The sequence below is a fragment of the Saimiri boliviensis genome, chromosome 11, assembly GCF_048565385.1.
Source record: "Saimiri boliviensis isolate mSaiBol1 chromosome 11, mSaiBol1.pri, whole genome shotgun sequence".
NCBI classification, from domain to species: Eukaryota; Metazoa; Chordata; class Mammalia; order Primates; family Cebidae; genus Saimiri; species Saimiri boliviensis.
In genome coordinates, this window is record NC_133459.1 from 26,470,991 (window position 1) to 26,489,614 (window position 18,624).

General features: G+C 49.2%; 1 pseudogene; it reads left to right on the plus strand.

The window, feature by feature from the left end:
* Positions 1–1,553: 1,553 nt before the first annotated feature.
* The window catches only part of LOC120366114 (glyceraldehyde-3-phosphate dehydrogenase pseudogene), a 448,321-nt pseudogene continuing 431,250 nt past the window's right edge, over positions 1,554–18,624 (plus strand).

Here is an 18,624-nt window from a genome sequence, read left to right on the forward strand (position 1 = left end):
CTTTTGAGCCGAGGTACCCTGAGGCAGGGATTTGGCCTTGCTTACGGTGTCCAGAGTTACCATGGTGTAGCCTGCTCATCTGTCCCCTCATGAATTGACAAAGCTGCTCCTATCTACATACAACTCCCAGTCGGCTACTGTCCATGGCTGATCCCAAGGATCAGGTCTGCTGGAATAGACTGTGTCCAGGACTTCAACACAGTTGTGTTCAACAGGACCCTCTGACATTGAGAGCAAAGTGGTGGGGTTTAAGGTGTTGCAGACTTCAGTGGTGATGGGGGGATTTTCACATAGCAGGCCCTAGTGTTTGGTCAGCCTAACATCTGATAATAGCGGTGCCCTCTGGTATTCATTGGAGTCACTACTGCTTGAGGTGCCTTGACATTCAGGTTCTGTCTCAGAGTTCGCTTATCTGCTTCTTGTGCCAGCAGAGCAGTTGCTGCCAGGGCCCTTAAGCACGGGGCCATCCTTTGGAAACTCCGTCCAGCTGCCTGGAGAGGTAGCTACAGGCCTGGGCCAAGGTCCTGCTGTCTGAACTAGGCCCCCAACGGCCACTTTTTCTCTTTCTGCCACATATCATGTGAAGGGCTTTGTTAAATCAGGCAGTCCCAAAGCTGGAGCTGACCTTAGTTTCATTTTCAGTTCCTGATAGGCCTGACGCTGCTGGGATCCCCATTCCAAGGGCTCCTTGTCTCCCCGTTTGTCACATCATAGAGCGCGTACCGCGAAGCTTGGAGTCCGCAGTCTACAGAAGCCCACGGCTCCCAGGAACTCCCGCACCTGCCTTCTAGTCTTGGGTTCCGGCAGGTTGCAAATTACTTGCTTCCTTTCTGTTCCTAGGCTGCGTTCCCCCTTCCAGATGTTAAACCCCAGATACTTCACTTGCTGTCAGTGAATCTGGGCTTTCTTTTTAGACGCTTTATACCCACAGTCCTCCAGGTGCCGAAGTAAAACATCAGTTCCTTTTGTGCACCCGACTGCCGTGGGGTGTCCCAATAACAGATCATCAGCATATTGAAGGAGGACGCAGCCTAAGACTTTAGCAGCAAACTTTTGGAGGTCACGGGCCAGGGCCTCCCCAAAGATGGTAGGAGAGTTCTTGAACCCTTGGGGGAGCCGGGTCCTCGTGTGCTGTGTGGTCCCACCTGTTTCTGGATTCTCCCATTGAAAGGCAAACAGCTTCTGACTCTCGAAAGCCAGTCTGATGCTAAAGAAAGCATCCTTTAAGTCCAAGCAGGTGAACCAACCATCCTCTGCTGGCAATAATCCCAGCAGCGTGTATGGATTAGGCACAGTTGGGTGCAAAGTCACTGGGGCCGGATTGACCAGGCGCAAGTCTTGCGCTGGCCTGTAGTCTTTGGTCCCTGGTTTAGGGACAGGCAAGAGGGGGCTGTTCCATGGGGACTGGCAAGGAACTATAATTCCACAGTCCTTTAAGCGCTTTAGATGGACCTGAACGCCTGCCTTCTAGTACCTCTCGAGGAACTGGATACTGCTTTTGTCTAACCGGTTGAGCCCCAGGCTTGACTTCAATGAGCACAGGGGCCGGGTTAATTGCCAGCCCAGGTGGATCGTCCTTTGCCCAGACCTTAGGCCATCGTTTTGCTAACTCAGGCTCTATTTCCTGGTCTGGTTTGGTCAAGAAGAGTCTCCACTCTTCCTCACGAGGCACCCCGAGGGCCATTATGACATTTTATGCAATGCCAACCACATGTTGCCATTCTCTGTGCAGGTCAGGGTTGCCCGTAGCTTACTGAGCAGGTCCCTTCCTAGCAGGGGCAAAGGGCAATCACGCATGTATAGGCACTGGTGAATCACCTCGTGTCCCCTCAGCTCACAAGTCCGAGGCAAACAAGAAGATTGTTTTTCTGACACCCCAGTAGCGCCAACAATACTGGTTGTCTTCTTCGATAGGGGAGCCACAGGGGTGGTCACAACCGAATATTCAGCACCCGTGTCGACAAGGAAGTCAATGGCCTTGCCCCCTACTGTCATCCTGACCATGGGCTCCTTGGGGGCAATGGAGCCCGGTCCCCTTCAGTCCAGTGGCCCTTCCCACTAGATTGAACAGAGCCCCCTTGGCTTTTGTCTGAAGCCTCGTGTTCAGGGTCTCCCTGTTTTCCCATCAACCGTGGGCATTTTTCCTTCCGATGTCCTATTTCCCGACAAAAAGCGCACTGGTCTCGTGGCAGGAGGAGGCATGCAGACTGGGAGGCCTTCCAGGAGCCCCCCTTCTCCTGCCCTCTTGGGGACACTCCTTTAATAGCGGCCGCTATCAAGTCAGCATTCCGCGGAGCCTGGCGCTCCCTTTCTTTACGACTTTCCCTCTGGTTCACCGTTTCTCGGTTTACAAACACCTGGTTACCTATTTCCAATAACTGTGAAGTATTCATGCATGCGAATCCTGCCTGTTTTTGCAATTTTCGTCTAATATCTTCTGCACACTGACTGACTAAAGCCATATTTATCATACGCTGGTTTTCGGGACCCTCAGGATCAAACGGAGTGTACATGCGATAAGCTTCACACAGTCTTTCACAGAATTGGGTAGGGCTTTCCTCTTTTCCTTGACGAACCTCAGGGACTTTATGAATGTTTGTAACTCTCTGGGCCCCTTTTTTTAGTCCTTCCAGCAAGGCTTCTCTGTAGAGGATGAGCCTTTGCATGCCCTCCGGGGTGTTTGGATCCCACTGGGGGTCAGTTCCCGGTAACTGGACTCTGACATACTCTTGGGGGTTCTGGTAATCTGCAGGAACATGCTCCTCCAGCCAATTAGAAGCGGCTTGGAGTATTCTCCGCCTTTCGTCTGTGTTAAAAAGATGCATACGCAGCTGATGGCAATCAGCCCAAATGGGGTTATGAGTCTGAATAATAGTTTGAGCAGATCAATGAGAGCTTGGGGTTTCTCAGTATAAGACGAATTGTTATTTTTCCAATTGATGCGATCAGCCAAGGTGAACGGCAGGTACGTGAAAACAAGCTTTTCTACCATGTGGCCATCCTCATCCACTCCTGTGTACCTCTGCTCTCTTAAAGGCATCTGCACCCCGGCCTTGGGTCACAGACGGGCTGCCAGAGGGGGAGTTCCCTCTGGGAAGCGGGCTGCAATGGGCGGAGTTTTTCCACATTCTCTTTTGTCTCCTCTGGGGGATTTAGGGGTGCACAGCTCTGGTGGGGATGCCGAGGCTTCCGGCCCTGGGGCAGGGAGTCCTCGAGGAGGAGGAGGCATTATCGAGAAAAACTCTTCTGCCGCTGAGTCGACCAAAACCTTGGGAGTTGTTCCTGCCGCTGAATCTGCCCGGGCCTTAGGAGTCCGCGTCTCTCGCCGGCGAGGGGGATGGTGGCTTCTAGCAGTCTGTCCCTTGGCTACTAAAACAGTTGCTACCTGCTCTCTTAGCCACTTCGGAGGGTTCAAAACTAACTTCAACCACGAGTCTATGTACGGAAAGTGATCAAGGTGTTCTAGTTCGCCGTATGTAATCTCATGCCTTACTTTGGAGACAAGGGACCTGTCTAGGGTCCCCTCTGGGGGCCAACCGACCCGAAATGCTGGCCAGTCTTCCCTACATAAAACCCTCAATTTCTCGGGTGTCATAGTTACTTTATAGTCTCCACTAAATCCCTTCTTGAAATTTTTCACCATGATTTCTAAAGTAGTAGGCTTGCTTTGGGAGTGACCCATATTAACAATTCAAAGAAGGCCGGGCACGGTGGCTCAAGCCTGTAATCCCAGCACTTTGGGAGGCCGAGGCAGGTGGATCACGAGGTCAAGAGATCGAGACCATCCTGGTCAACATGGTGAAACCCCGTCTCTACGAAAAATACGAAAAATTAGCTGGGCATGGTGGCGCGTGCCTGTAATCCCAACTACTCAGGAGGCTGAGGCAGGAGAATTGCCTGAACCCAGGAGGCGGAGGTTGCGGTGAGCCGAGATCGCGCCATTGCACTCCAGCCTGGGTAACAAGAGTAAAACTCCGTCTCAAAAAAAAAAAAAACAAAAAAAAAACCAATTCAAAGAAACAATTCCCACAGTTAGGGGAGTGTCAGTTCACCCACAGCAGTCCCCGAACACTCTCCAATTTACCTTCACTTCAGCCCCTTTACAATGCACAGAGGCTTTTTCACTCAGCCTCGTGTGGCTGTCTCTAATTCTTTCAAGTAGCTCAATGACACAGACACACATCCACGACACAGACACACATCGGAATGCTCTCCTTCCAATCCAACAGAGAGCTACCTTCCAATGTGCCGATCTGGCACCCGTGGGTGGTCAGGCCACGCTTCCACCCAATGGGGTGGGCTGCTTTCCCAGGTACAATCTTACCAAATTCAGTGTGCCGGACTTCGCCAACTGCTCATTCCTCCTCGGTGTTCAGCCGCTGGGTGGATCCGGACTGCAGGGCCTCCCTGCTCCGCTCCGGTGAGGCTTTTCCACCGGGCAAATACCTGCCCAGGAGCGCTCTCAGAATGCGTCACCCCAGGGAGCCGGAGTCCCCCCGCAGGGATGCTCCACAGGGCTAGGCAAACCACCTAAGAGACTTTTCCCCGCCATCTGCTATCCGAGACTCGCTTCCCGACCAACGTACCAAAATGTTGCAGGAGCAGCCGTGGGAAACAGATCTCTCGGACACCGAATATTGGAGGAAGGACTTTATTCGGCCGGGAGCCAGGTGACATATTTGCCCAATATCCAAGCTCGCCTAACAAAAGAAGGTTCCTTCTTTACATAGGCTTATACTTTAGATGTTACACGTGGAAGAATCTTAGGTTCATAGCTTAACATATGAAAAGGGTCTCAGTTAACAGTCTTAAGAATTACATATGAAAAGGGTTTCCGTTTACAGTCTTAGGAAAAGGGAAGTATACAGTCTTAGGAATTACATATGAAAAAGGGGTTTCAGTTTATAGTCTTAGGAATTACATATGAAAAGGGGAAGTTTACGATCTTTAGGAATGAGAAGCATTTCCGTTTACAATCTTAGGAATGAAAAGGAAAAAAGGGAAGTTGATCTGGGACTCCTGAGTCTCCCTCTTCACTCTTGGACTCCAATAACATGCTCCTCTGTTTTTCCCTCCCCCTGTGTCTCTCCCTCACCGTTGGCTTACCCATGATGCCCTCCGGGTGGGCTTCCCCGGTCCCCAGGCTGTGGAAGGAAGATCTGCTTGACCAGTCCTCCCACACTGGGTCCTCCCTATGTGAGTGCTGGGAGGACACAGATCACCGCTTTCTGGCAACTTCACAGTGCGCCCTAAACAGGCAGGGCAGAAATATGGACAGCGTTGAATTGAAATGCATTAAGAAGCTCCTTCTTCCTTTCCGCTCCAGGTTTTTGGATCCTGCCCCATTAGGTGGGCAGGTATTATTACCTTATGTTGTGGTTTGAATGTGTCCCCCAAATTTCATGTGTTGGAAAATGAATCCTCTTGTGTTAATGGATTTGGAAGTGGAGACTTTGGGAGGTAATGACGTTAGGTCAGGTCACCAGGGTGGGGCCCCAGTGGTGGTTCTGGTGGCCTTACCAGAAAAACAGAGACCCGAGTTGGCATCCTCTTCCCTCGCACCATATGATGCCCTCTGCCATTTTATGACTCAGCAAGAAGATCCTCACCGGGCTTGGCGTGGTGGCCCACACCTGTAATCCCAGCACTTTGAGAGGCCAAGGCAGGTGGGTCACCCGAGGTCAGGAGCTGAAGACCAGCCTGGCCGACCTGGTGAAACCCTGTCTCTAACTAAAAATACAAAAGTTAGCCGGGTGTGGTGGCAGGTGCCTGTAATCCCAGCTACTCTGGAAGCTGAGGCAGGAGAATCACTTGAAGCCAGGAGGTGGAGGTTGCAGTGAGAAGAGATCACACCATTGGCACTCCAGCCTGGCGGACAAGAGTGAGACGGAGTTTCGCTCTTGTTACCCAGGCTGGAGTGCAATGGCTGGATCTCGGCTCACCACAACCTCCACCTCCTGAGTTCAGGCAATTCTCTTGCCTCAGCCTCCTGAGTAGCTGGGATTACAGGCACCTGCCACCATGTCCAGCTAATTTTTTTGTATTTTTAGGAGAGACGGGGTTTCACCATGTTGACCAGGATGGTCTTGATCTCTTGACCCCGTGATCTACGCATCTTGACCTCCCAAAGTGCTGGGATTACAGGCTTGAGCCACGGCACCCATCCCGAGATGGAGTTTTAAAAAAAGAAAAAACAGGAGGCTGAGGCAGGCGAGTTGCCTGAACCCCGGAGGCGGAGGTTGAGGTGAGCCGAGATCGCGCCATTGCACTCCAGCCTGTGTAACAAGAGTGAAACTCCGTTTCAAAAAAAAAAAAAAAAAGAAAGAGAAAAGAAAAAAAGGAAAAACAAGATGGCTCTCATCAGATGCTGCCCCTCAGCCTTGGACTTCCCAGCCTCCAAAATGAAAAGAAATTTTTTTTTTTTTTTTTTTTTTGAGACAGATTTTCACTCTTCTTGCCCAGGCTGGAGTGCAATGGTGCAATCTTGGCTCACTGCAACCTCTACCTCCCAGGTTCAAGTGATTTTCTTGCCTCAGCCTCCTGAGTAGCTGAAATTACAGGTGCCTGACACTACACCTGGCTAATTTTTGTATTTTTAGTAGAGGCAGGGTTGTCACCATGTTGGCCAGGCTGATCTCAGACTCCTGACCTCATGTGATCCACTCACCTCAGCCTCCCAAAGTGCTGGGATTACAAGCGTGAACCACCACACCCGGTCAGAAATAAATTTCTTTCCTGCTGGGCGCGGTGGCTCAAGCCTGTAATCCCAGCACTTTGGGAGGCCGAGGCGGGTGGATCACGAAGTCGAGAGATCGAGACCATCCTGGTCAACATGGTAAAACCCCGTCTCTACTAAAAATATAAAAAAACTAGCTGGGCATGGTGGCACGTGCCTGTAATCCCAACTACTCAGGAGGCTGAGGCAGGAGAATTGCCTGAACCCAGGAGGCGGAGGTTGTGGTGAGCCGAGATCGCGCCATTGCACTCCAGCCTGGGTAACAAGAGCGAAAACTCCGCCTCAAAATAAATAAATAAATAAATAAAACAAAAATAAATTTATTTCCTTTCTTTTCTTTCTTTTTTTTTTTTTTTAGAGGAAGTCTCACACTGTTGCCCAGGCTGGAGTGTGGTGGCACAATCTTGGCTCACTGCAATTGTTGTACTGGCCCAAGCATAGAAAGTCAACACCAAGACAAAAGTATGCCAAATTTCAGGGTCTTTTTTGCTGGCGGCCACAGAGGACTCGCGTCTCTCCAACCCTTGGCCCTGAAAGGAGGGTGTCAAGACCTTTTATACCCATAAAACCAACTCAGGAGTGAGGGTGAGGGGCAGGGGTGTGGGTGAGGGGCTTCAGACGTTCTGAGGGCTAATGGATTCTATATATCACCTCCTGGGCAGAGATGAGGGTAGGGGCTCCAGACCTTCCAGTGGATTCCTGGGCAGAGATGCGGGTGAGGGGCTCCAGACATTCCCAGGGCTAGGGGACTTTGGACATTCTGATTGTTACTTAAGTGGTTTACAAAAGTCAAGATTAGCATTTGTTTACACATTGTCTGGGTACGGTGGAAATTACAGTTCTTAATTACTTATTACAAGTCACAGGGGCCAAGATGGCATGGGTTTGGACAGCTTGCCTGTCACATTGGGGGTACAGAGAGCAGTTTCAATAGAAAGCTGAGGTATGGTTGAGGTATGCAGTTTTTTTTTTTTTGAGACGGAGTTTCTCTCTTGTTACCCAGGCTGGAGTGCAGTGACGCCATCTCGGCTCACCGCAACCTCCGCCTCCTGGGTTCAGGCAATTCTCCTGCCTCAGCCTCCTGAGTAGCTGGGATTACAGGCACGCGCCACCATGCCCAGCTGATTTTTTGTATTTTTAGTAGAGGCGGGGTTTCACCATGTTGACCAGGATGGTCTCGATCTCTTGACCTCGTGATCCACCCGCCTCGGCCTCCCAAAGTGCTGGGATTACCGGCTTGAGCCACCGCGCCCGGCGGTATGCAGTTTTATGGGGCTTGCACCATGTCACATGGGTAGGGTGGAAATTACAAACTTTTATTACTTATTACAAGTCACAGGGGCCAAGATGGCATGGGTTTGGACAGCTTGCCTATCACATTAGGGGTTACAGAGAGCAGTTTCAACAGAAAGTCGAGGTATGGTTGAGGTATGCAGTTTTATGGGGCTTTTACGATGTCACACAATCTCCACCTCCTGGGTTCAAGCAATTCTCCAGCCTCAGCCTCCCGAGTAGCTGGGACTGCAGGTACCCACCACCACACCCAGCTGCTTTTTTTGCATTTTTAGTTGAGATGGGGTTTCACCATGTTGCCCAGGATGGTCTCGCTCCATCTCCTGACCGTCTCCTCCGCCCACCTCGGCCTCCCAAGGTGCTGGGATAACAGGTGTGAGCTACCATGCCTGGCCACTAAATTTATTTTCTTTATAAATTATCTAGTCAGGCCAGGCGCAGTGGCCCCCGTCTGTAATTCCAGCACTTTGGGAGGCCAAGGCGGGTGAATCACAAGGTCAGGTCAGCTAAGATGGTGAAACTCCATCTCTACTAAAAATACAAAAATTAGCTGGGTGTGGTGGTGAGCACCTATAATCCCAGCTACTCAGGAGGCTGTGGCAGAGAATTGCAGAGTTTGCAGGAAGCCAAGATTGCACCATTGCACTCCAGCCTGGGTGACATAGCAAGACTCCGTCTCTAATAATAATAATAATAATAATAATAAATTATCCAGTTATCGGCGTTCTATTATAGCAACAGGAAACACACTCAGGCACCCTCCTCTCCGTCTCAGCTAGAAGAAGCATCCTAAGTCCAGAGGCTGTTCCTTCTCTTGTGCTGTCCACACGGTCTCAGCCTTGAATCCAGGGACCCAGTGTTGCCACGAAACTGAAGTCATGTTTCCACAAAACTCTCCAACCCTCAGGGGAAGTAAGAGCAGCAAGGAGTTCCTACAGGGAGGGCTCCAGAGGCCCAGTGAGAAAGGGAACTTGCCCCAGGGGCCTTCCCGCTCTGAGGAGCGTTGCGGGTGTCGGGTTGGACCTTGACTGAACTCTGGTTCACTTTTTTCCTGGCTGCGGGACTTTGGGCACACAGTTTAACCTCTCTAGGTGGCAGTTTTCCTATCTAGAAACTGGAAAGAAGCAAATAAAGCCACAGTTCAGGGTTGCCGTGAACTGAATGAGCCAGCCGGTTACAGTTCCCCTTCCCAGAGTCCCAGGCCTTCCCGTCGCCTCTGCACCTGTGAAGATTCAAGTCTGGGCTGGGCACAGTGACTGATGCCTGTAATCTCAGCATTTTGGGAGGCTGAAGCGGGCGGATCACCTGAGGTCAGGAGTCTGACAGCAGCCTCGCCAACATGCTAAGTCCCCGTCTCTACTAAAAATACAAAATTAGCTGGGTGTCGTGGAATGCGCCTGTAGTCCTAGCTACTTGGGAGGCTGAGGCAGGAGAATGGCTTGATCTCGGGAGGCAGAGGTTGCAGTGAGCCGAGATGGAGCCATGACACTCCAGCCTGGGCAACAGAGTGAGACTGTCTCAAAACAAACAAACAAACAAACAAACAAACTCTAAAGGTGGAAAAGTTAGGCCAGGCGCAGTGGCTCACACCTGTAATCCTAGCACTTTGGGAGGCTGAGGTGGGTGGATCACCTAAGGTCAGGAGTTCAAGACCATCCTGGCCATCAGGGTGAAACCCTATATTTAAAAAAGAAAAAAAAGAAAGAAAAAGTTACCCAGGCAGGAGAACTCACACTTACCCATGTGAGTTCCAGCAGAGGGACTGGCATCTGCAGAGCCCCTGTGGCAGAAAATGCCTCAAATTCACCTTTTCAGGAAGTTGGAAGAGAGGCAGCTTTTTCCCATTTTCTTCTTCCAAATCACCCCTCACAGTGACGAACAAGAAACAGAAACTCCATCTTCTAAGAAAATATTTCTGACCTTAAACTACAAGATTGTAGAAAAATGTCAAGTGCTCCTGATTCCGATATGGTTAAATAACAAAATCATCGACATAACAAAATGTCTTTTCTCTACTTTTAGAACATGGCTTCCTCACATCAGCTCTCTTTTATTTAAGTTTTATTTTATTTTATTTTTTTAAAGCCAGTCAGATTTAGCAGTGGGGAGTTGTATACCAACTTTAGTGACACTAATGTTAGTAAGTTGTGATAACCCACTACCATCAGACCAGCCTAAATTTTATTTTTTATTTTTATTTTTTGAGATGGAATCTCGCTCTGTTGCCCAGGCTGGAGTGCAGTGGTGCAATCTTGGCTCATTGCAACCTCCGCCTCCCGGATTCAAGCGACTCTTCTGCCTCAGCCTCCGGAGCAGCTGGGAGTACAGGCACATGCCACCATGCCCAGCTAATCTTGTATTTTTAGTAGAGATGGGGTTTCACCACATCGACCAGGCTGTTCTCAAACTCGTGACCTCAAGTGATCTGCCTGCCTCGGCCTCATTATAGGTGTGAGCTTGGCCAGGCCAGCTCTTTCTTAGAGTGCTAACTGATGGAATTCTAATGCCTGAACCTTAGAATTAAAACCTTCCTAATAAACATCCACTATGAAACAAACCTCAAAGTCCAAATGCGGTGCCTCACGCCTGTAATCTCAACACTTTGGGAGGCCGAGGCAGGCAGATCACCTGAGAACGAAAGTTCGAGACCAACCTGACCAACATGGAGAAACCATGTGTCTATTAAATATACAAAAATTAGCCAGGCATCGTGGTACACGCCCATAACCCAAGCTACTCCAGAGGCTGAGGCTGGAGAATCGCTTGAATCTGGGAGGCGGAGGTTACAGTGAGCTGAGTTTGTGCCACTGCACTCCAGCGTGGATGCCAGAGTAAGACTCTGTCTCAAAAAAGAAGAAAGTTCTTGTTTTGACACCTATTACGTCTGATGCTTTAACTCATTTTTATGATGGAGAATAGCAACTATTCCTGATTTTTTTTTTTTAGCTTCAAGGGAGAACAGATACCTCCTCATCTAGCCAAGCCTTTTTTTTCTTTTGAGACAGAGTTTCGCTCTGTTGCCTGGGCAACAGAGTGCAATGACATTTCTTATGTACTTCTAAGCTTTTTTTCTTTAGAGGGGTGGGTCAAAGCAGAAGATGCTCTTGTGGTAGGTTAGTTAAAAGAAATCTACGAAATCTCCTCAACTGTGTGCTGTGGTTTACGCCTGTAATCCTAGCACTTTGGAAGGCAGAGGCGGGTGGATCACTTGAGGCCAGGCGTTTGAGACTAGCCTGGCCAATATGGCGAAACTGTGTCTCTACTAAAACTACAAAAATTAGCTGGGCGTGATGGTACACGCTTGTAATCCCAGCTACTTGGGAGGCCGAAGCATGAGAATCGCTTGAATCTGGAAGGCAGAGGTTGCAGTGAGCCGAGATGTCGCCATTGCGCTCCAGGCTGGGTGACAAAGTGAGACTCCATCTCATAAAAAAAGAAATCTCGAAAGTGAAACAAGAGGAAAGGGAATGACGAATTGGTCCAGAAGCTCCAACATCTGACTGAAAGTTCTTCCCTAAAGAGAAAATCAACCAGACAGACAAAAAACAACCAGACAGACAAAAACTTCCTTGGTTTCCAGAACTTAGGGGCATGAGTTTTTAAATTTAAAAGATCCGCAAAATCCCAGAAGGAAGAATGCGAGACCCACATCTGGCTAAGCCTGTGGAATACCGAGTACTAGCCACAGCAGAACGCTCCCAGCCCTCAAGGTGTGAGGGGTCTGGAATAAGAATGGCATCAAACTTCCCAACATCAAAAATAGGACTGCAGCCTCTCAAGTAGCAGGGACCAGAGGTGTGCGCCACAGCTACTTGAGAGGCTGAGGCAGGAGAATCGATTGAATCCCGGAGGCAGAGGTTGCGGTGAGCCAAGACTGCACCACTCACTACACACCAGCCTGGGAAACAAGAGTGAAACTCTGTCTCAAAAAAAAAAAAAAAAAAAAAAATAGGGCTGCAAGACCATGGAAACAATGCCTCAAAATTTGTGGGGAACATCGTTTTAACCAGGAACTCAATACCAGCCAGACCGTTGCTGAAGAATAAACAATGCTACACTTTGGGTTTAGGTTTAGAAGCGGTCTTTTTTTTTTTTTAATTATTATTATTATTATTATTTATTTTATTTTATTTTTTTTTTTGAGACAGAGTTTCGCTCTTGTTGCCCAGGCTGGAGTGCAGTGGCATGATCTGGGCTCATTGCAACTTCCTCATTCCTGATTCAAGTGATTCTCCTCCCTAACTCTCCTAAGCTGGGATTATAGGCAGGCACCACTATGCCTGGCTAATTTTTTGTATTTTTAGTAGAGACGGGGTTTCACCATGTCGGTCAGGCTGGTCTTGAATTCCTGACCTTGTGATTCGTCCACCTTGGCCTCCCAAATTGCTGGGATTACAGATGTGAGCCACCCCGCCTGGACAATGTTATTCCTTTTTAAGGCTGTGAATAATATTTCACTGTATGTGCTGGGCACAGTGGTTCATGCCTGTAATCCCAGCACATTGGGAGATTGAGGCTGGAGGATTGTTTGAGCCCAGGAGTTCAAGACCAGTCTGGATAACATAACCAGACTCTTTCTCTACAAAAAAAATTTTAAAAATTAGCTGGGCTTGAGGGCACACACCAGGCTGAGGTGGGAGGATCGCCTAAGCCTGGGAAGTTGAGGCTGCAGTGAGCCGTGTTTGCACCACTGCACTTCAGTCTGGGCGACAGAACAAAACCCTGTCTCCAAAAAAATTTATTGATTTTATTTATTTTTTTGAGACAGTGTCTCGCTTTGTTGCCCAGGCTGGATGGAGCATAGTGGCGCAATCTCAGCTCACTGCAACCTCTGCCTCTTTGTGTCAAACAATTCTCTGCTTTAGCTCCCCGAGTAGCTGGGATTTCAGGCAGAGGTCACCACGTCCAGCTAAGTTTTGTATTTTTAGTAGAGACGGGGTTTCCTCATATTGGGGAGGGTGTTCTTGAACTCCTGACCTCATGATCCACAAGCCTCGGCCTCCCAAAGTGATGGGATTACAGGTGTGAGCCACCTTGCCTGATGAAAAAAAATTTTTTTAGGCTGGGCGTGGTGGCTTATGCCTGTAATCCAAGCACTTTGGAGGATCACCTGAGGTCAGGAGTTCAAGACCAGCCTGACCAACATGGTGAAACTCCATGTGTATAATTTTTTTCATAAAAATAAAATAAAATAAAATAATAAATTTTAAAAAACAAAAAAAATTTTTAAAGAAAAAATTCCAAGAGAAAAGTTGAACGAATTTTCCACCACACAGGCGCATAAGCCAGCCCCCTGAAGCTTTACAAGCAGACACGCCTGCCTCCTTAAACATAGGATGAGCATCTTTTCCCAAAAGTGACCCATTTTACTCCCAGTGGAAACCGGCGAGGGAGGGAGCACTCCTCCCCCATGAAATCCACAGTCGTCTCAGAGGGGCCATGTACGGGGCTGTTCATGTTGTTTTTGTTCATATAAAAGTACTTCAGGCCGGGCGCGGTGGCTCAAGCCTGTAATCCCAGCACTTTGGGAGGCCGAGGCGGGTGGATCACGAGGTCAAGAGATCGAGACCATCCTGGTCAACATGGTGAAACCCCGTCTCTACTTAAAATACTAAAAATTAGCTGGGCATGGTGGCGTGTGCCTGTAATCCCAGCTACTCAGGAGGCTGAGGCAGGAGAATTGCCTGAATCCAGGAGGTGGAGGTTGCGGTGAGCCGAGATCTCGCCATTGCACTCCAGCCTGGGCAACAAGAGCGAAACTCCGTCTCAAAGAAAAAAAAAAAAGTACTTCAAGGCCAGAGTGGGCACAATAGCCAGACACTGTCTCCAAAAAAAAATTTTTTAAATGTAAAAAAGACAAGGCTCAGACTGGTAGAAAAAAAATTTGTTTTAAGTATTCAAACTGTGTTCTGGGAAATCCAGAAAACAGATAAAAGACAAGACATGCCCTTTTGCCACCATCACGCCTGGGAGCTGTGAGCATTCCCGCCCGAGACCTGTGGGCTACCGCGGCGCTGTCTCTGCGCCTGGTGATTATGGTAGGATGCCACAAGGCCCCTGGGCCAGAGGGTGGATCTTGCTCTCCCAGGGAGGGAGCAACTTGAGGACCACTTCAGGACCCACAGGCCTGCTGTGTATCTGCTCTGATGGGCAGCCTGGGTGCCCGGAGTATCTTTGCATGGCAAATGACTTGGCAGTGGGGGAAGTAGAAGAGTTCCTCTTCAGGCAGGGCGTGGTGGTTCATGCCTGTAATTCCAGCATTTTCGGAGGCTGAGGTGGGTGGATCATCTGAGGTCAGGAGTTTGAGACCAGCCTGACCAACCTGGAGAAACCCCACCTCTACTAAGAAAATAATAAAATTAGCCAGGTGTGGTGGCACATGCCTGTAATTCCAGCTACTCGGGAGACTGAGGCAGGAGAATTGCCGGAACCCAGAAAGGTGGAGGTTGTGGTGTGCTGAGATGACGCCATCCCACTCCGGCCTGGGCGACAAGGGCAAAACTCCGTCTCAAAAAAAAAAATTTTTTTTTCCTCTTCAAAGTTTCCTTTCTGGTTTAAGAAAAATCATAAGTATTAGAAATAATAGTTTGTTTTAAACACTTTCTTCAAAGCCTTCTTGCCTTTTGCTAGCGGCTCTTTGTTAAGCCCTATCCTATGCAGCTGTTAGACACGCTCACAGACACGTAGTACATGCTACGTCCTTGTACTTTAACCAAGATGTCTGTGCTGAATGTGCTCACGGGCACGTCCCAGCTCACAGCCTATGCCCCTTCTGACTGGGACTTCCTTTTTCTTCTCCATTGTTTTTACCTGTGATCTTAGTTTTTCATAGGTGATCTTAGTTCTTTTACTAATGCCTCTCAGGTCTCCAAGTGTGAACCTGGGTGACATTGTGAAAGGAATGAGCCTAAGCCCTCTGTCACACCTGTGTAAGGGCTGCTGGAGGGCGGCTCAGCTGTGTGGCAGTGCCAGTGTCGGAAAAGCGCCTGCTGTTTAGCCAGCCAGGGAAGGAGATGTCCAAAGATGGATGAGACGTCTCCTTCCTCGGGGGAGTCAGGAGAAAACTCCGCTCCTCCAAGCTCTTCCTGTAGGCCTGACGGCTGTCTCTAGCTGACACTTTGCTTCAGTGGTCACGTCCCATGTCCACTCTCATGATCTGCTTCTGCAGATCCTGGTTCCTTTTTGCTTAGAAGAGAATATCAGTAAAAGTCATATAAATCTTAACGTCTTTGCTCTTTGTGGACAAGTATGGAAAAGTGCTGGACCCTTCACTTCTGCCGGCCACAGAACATCTCAATTCTTCATTTCTCTTTCAGGTGTTTCAGCAGACTGTGGAAGTTTGGTGGATTTCTCCTTAGCCCGGTTATGTCTAGAAGTTTGTAGGGTCCCGCCCCTCAGGGTCCTTTGAGCCCCTCTCTGCTGCTGTGAAGACGGGAAACTGTAGAAATAAAAGGCACAAGACACAGAGATAGAGAAAAGAGAGTCTGGGCCCGGGGGTCCACTGCCAACCAGAACGCGGAGCCCAGCGGCGGCCCCCAGTGTCCTCGGGCTCTGACTCTTAGTGAGCACAAAGCCGGGGGCCGGGTAGGTAGGGCGCGCCATTGGTGGGCAGTGACAGGGTCAAGCACATTGTGTGTCCTACAGGCAGGGGCCCAAGGCTTTCTAGCAGCCGAGAGGAGGTAAGGAGCACGATGCGTCAGCACTTTTCCATGCTTGTAACGAAAGAGCAAAGACATTAAGACGTACATTACTTTTACTGACTATCTCTTCTAAGAAAAAAGGAACCAGGTGCAGAGCAGATCATGAGAGTGGACATGGACGTGACCACTGAAGCACAGCGTCACTTGGAGACAATGAAACCGCGATGTCTGCGGGTGTATCTGACAGCCGTCAGGCCGAGCGCAGGAGCTTGGAGGAGCAGAGTTTTCTCCTCGCTCCCCCGAGGAAGGAGACGTCTCGGCCATCTTGAACATCTCCTTCCCTAGCTGGCTAAACAGCGGGCGCTTTCCCAGCGCTGGCACTGCCACATGGCCGAGGCGGTCTCCAGCAGCCCTTACGTGGGCGTGACACAGGGATTAAAGTGTCTTGTCTTAGGGTCATTCTGTTCACAATGTCACCCCGGTTCACACCTCAAGACCTGAGAGGCATTAGTAAAAGAACTAAGATCACCTATGAATATTAATCACTAAGATTACCTATGAAGGACTGCTATGGTTATATCTCTAGTTATTTTCTTCTTCATTATTTATATGGAAATAGGCTGAGGCTTCTGACTCCTGCCTCAGCACTTATGGGGTCTGCCACCCACAAAGGAGCCCAGCAGAGCTGGGTTAAAATCCCAGTGTCTTCACTTGGCATGACCTTAGGCAAGACCCTTGACTTTTATCAAGGCGGAGCCAGGAGGTCAGGGCTGCGGTGAGCTGTGTTCACATCACTGCACTCCAGCCTGGGTGTCAGAATGAGATTGTCGACTCTCAAAAAAAAAAAAAAAAAATGTTGGGTGCGTTGGCTGACACATGTAATCCCAGCACTTTGGGAGGTTGAGATGTCCAGATCACAAGGTCAAGGGTTCTAGATCAGCTGGGCCAACCTGGTGAAACTCTGTCTCTACTAAGAATACAAAAATTAGCCAGGTGTGATGGCCAGTGCCTGTAATCCCAGCTACTTGAGAGGCTGAGCCCGGAGAATTGCTTGAATCTGGGAGGTTGGTTTGCAGTGAGCCAAGATCCTGTCACTGCACTCCAACCTGGGTGACAAAGCCAGACTCCATCTCAGAAAAAATAAAATAAAATAAAATAAAATAAAATAAAATACTAGAAAGAAACACAGCAGCCGGGCGCGGTGGCTCAAGCCTGTAATCCCAGCACTTTGGGAGGCCGAGGCGGGTGGATCACGAGGTCGAGAGATCGAGACCATCCCGGTCAACATAGTGAAACCCCGTCTCTACTAAAAATACAAAAAATTAGCTGGGCATGGTGGCACGTGCCTGTAATCCCAGCTACTCGGGAGGCTGAGGCAGGAGAATTGCCTGAACCCAGGAGGCGGAGGTTGCGGTGAGCCGAGATCGCGCCATTGCACTCCAGCCTGGGTAACAAGAGCGAAACTCCGTCTCAAAAAAAAAAGAAACACAGCAAAATGTTAGCAGTATTTTGAGTGGTGGGGAAAGAATGCCCACTTTTTCTTTATTAAATGTTCTTTAGTTAGAATTTATTCATTTTATTATAAACTTTTGTTATCTCTGATTAAAAGTCTTCTGTCACTTTTATAGTGACAATAAAACTAAATACAGCCTTTTGTGTCAGGTCTCCATGGGCAAACCTGGACCGAGAAAGTCTGAAGCCTGTGTGTCTCTGCTAGTTGTCCCCCCCTCCCACCTGCATTTGCCATCATCCCTAATCGCCCAGCAGAGCTTCCCAGGACCAGCTCTCACCCCACCCTGCCATCTTACCTGTTCTTATGATAATGTGAATACCTCTCACCCCACCCTGCCATCTTAACTGTTCTTATGATAACGTGAGTACCTCCCTCCCCACCCTGCCATCTTAACTGTTCTTATGATAATGTGATACTCCTGGCCCCACCCTTCCATCTTAACTACTCTTCTGCCTCACCCCACCCGCCATTGTAACTGAACTTGTGACATGTTTACCTTGCCCCTACCCCCACCACTGTAACTGATCTTACTCTGCCACTCACCCGCCACCCTATTACCCCAACCTATGAAAGCAATTCTCACCTTTACCCCCTTCACCTGTCCTTTCTCTCATTTATCCCGCTTGCACCCAAGAGAGAAATAAATTGGCCTTGTCGCCCACACAAAGCCTGTTCGGAAAATCTCTTTACTAAATGTGTTTACGATTCGGTACTATTGGACGCAAATAACATTTTGCACAATACCTATATCATCTTATTCAATCCTAAGAATCTGCTGAGAAAGAATTCTTTCTCCTATCTCACATTAAAAAGTCTGTTTTTTTTTTGAGACGGAGTTGCACTCGTGTTACCCAGGCTGGAGTGCAATGGCGTGATCCTGGCTCACGGCAACCTCCGCCTCCTGGCTGGAGGGAATTCTCCTGCCTCAGCCTCCTGAGTAGCTGGGATTACAGGCACGCGCCACCATGCCTAGCTAATTTTTTGTATTTTTTTAGTAGAGACCGGGTTTCACCATGCTGACCACGATGGTCTCAATCTCTTGACCTCGTGACCCACCCGCCTCGGCCTCCCAGAGTGCTGGGATTATAGGCTTGAGCCACCGCGCCCGGCCTATTAAAAAGATTTTGAGAGACAGGGTCTTACTCTGTTGCCCAGGTGGGGGCTGGAGTGCAGTGGCATGATCATGGTCACTGCGGCCTCCACCTCCCGGGCTGAAGCCACCTTCCGGCCTCAGCCTCCTGTGTACCTCGGACTACAGATGCATGCTACCATGTCTGGCTATTTTATTTTATTTTATCCATTTCTTTATTTTTTGAGATGGAGTCTGGCTCTGTCACCTAGACTGGAAGTGCAGTGGCACTATTCCGGTTCACTGCAACCTCCGCCTCCCGGGTTCAAGCTATTCTCCTGCCTCAGCCTTCTGAGTAGCTTGGACTACAGGA